The sequence below is a fragment of the Echinops telfairi genome, unplaced genomic scaffold (genome assembly GCF_000313985.2).
Source record: "Echinops telfairi isolate 266 unplaced genomic scaffold, ASM31398v2 ScPeMD7_1;HRSCAF=3_0, whole genome shotgun sequence".
NCBI classification, from domain to species: Eukaryota; Metazoa; Chordata; class Mammalia; order Afrosoricida; family Tenrecidae; genus Echinops; species Echinops telfairi.
Window position 1 is genome coordinate 20,300,296 of NW_022103896.1, and position 1,964 is coordinate 20,302,259.

Below are 1,964 nucleotides of genomic sequence, written 5' to 3' on the forward strand. Positions count from 1 at the left end.
TTCACCTATAGAATGTTATGTTTAAATGAGTGTGGCACATATTGAATTGTATGCCTTTTAGTTTTATCCTACTAGATACAGATATGATTTTATTTTTGTTTGAAAATTATATATGGCTAAAGAGTACCTGAAAGTGTTAAATTGACAAGGGGTGGTCTGTGGTAGTCACCTAATCTGGTGTCAATTTAAGGATTAAGACTGTAGGGGTGGAGTCTAGGCTGTCAATCTGGAGATAGCCAATGAGACTTTTGTATGGGCATGGCCTTCTCCTGAGAATTCTGGAAAATATGGTACTTCCTCTTTGGAGGCAGAAGACACTTTTCTCTCTCTGTCACTCCCTGGGAGACATTGCAGAAGACAAGCCACATGGATGTAACCAGACCTCTGAAGCCAGAGAAGTCATAGAGAGACCCCTGCCAACGCTGAGATGCTTACAATGCCAGTGGACCCAAAGACTTTCTACCCACTGGCTTGTGATCATCCTGCATTTGGCTTCATAGCATGTGTTTCATGAGCCTGACAAGGACTTTATATATTGGTATCAGATATACGGACTAATATCAGACTTATGGCCTTGGACTGGACTGGGTTGGGATGTTTTCTTAATGTACAATTGCTCTTGTATATAAACCTCTTCCTTATACACACATGTGTGTCTGTAAATTTGTTTGTCTAGTCCACCTAGACTAACACATGGAGGGAGGGTAGGGAAAAGGGAGGTGGGAATGAGCTGATACCAAGAGCCCAAGGAGAAAGAAAATGTTTTGAAAGTGATGATGGCAACCTATGTACAAATGTGGTTGACACAAGGGATGTATGTGTGGATTGGGATAAGAGCTGTAAGAGCCCCCAATAAAATGATTTCGTTAAATGGAAAGTTTGTATACTGGAAACTAAAGAGTCACTGAGAGACTCAAAGGGTTAAGCACTCTAATCTTAACCAAAAGGTAGGTGGTTCTGATACACTCAGAGACACCCGGAAGACAAGCATGGCAAGCTGCTTCTGAAAGAGCACACATTTAAAAACCCTATGGAGCATGGTTTTATCCTGGCACACATATGGTTACCAGGAGCTGGAATTGACTGTAGAGCAATAAACAACAATAATGCAAACTACAAAGTACTTTTGAGTGGCACTATAATTAGGTTAAAATAAAAGGAGAAATATGAGGGGGGAACCCCCCCAAAAAGACCCCAACAAAACAACGATAAAAAGCTTCGTTGGGAGGAGCTTTCACAGTACACATTTTTCCTGCTAGGCAGGCATCTCCCATTTGCTTTGAGTTAGTGCACCTAGTGGCATCGCCTGGGAAGTGTTTCTCTGGTCAGAGTGAATTTTTTCATAAAAGCAGTTTCGCTCAAACCTCAGTTTTTGTGATGGACAGTTTAAGAGAACAGCGTGCGGCTGTGAAATTGTTTCCTGCTTGGGAAAAGTACTAGCAACAACTGTTGTGATGTTGAACAGAGGTTAAAAGGGCAGCACTATGGGAAAAACTCAAGTGTATGTCTGGTTTTCATTTTAAAAAAAGGTGAAATGTCAACTGATGACAAACCTCCTTCTGGATGTCCATCAACTTCCTGAACAGATGAAAATGTGACTTGTAGAGCATTTGGAGTTCATTCCACCAGGTCAGACTGTTCATCAAGCTTTCTATGAGCATGTAGATGTCCTGAGCATAACTGCGAGACAAAAAAGGCCTGATTTGTGGCAGACGGGGGACTGGTTATGCCCCTACGACAATGTCCCTGTTCACACAGCCATCTCAGTGTGTCAGTTTTTGCCAAAAACCAGCATGTCTCTCTTGCCACATGCATCTTACTCACCTGACCTTGCTCCATGTAACTTCTTTTTGTGTCCGTGAATGAAGAGGGACATGAAAGGACAGAGATTTGATGAAGCTGAAGAGGTGAAGGAAAAAAAAAAGAAGAAGAATGTGCTGTCAGCCATCCAAACAGAAGAGTTT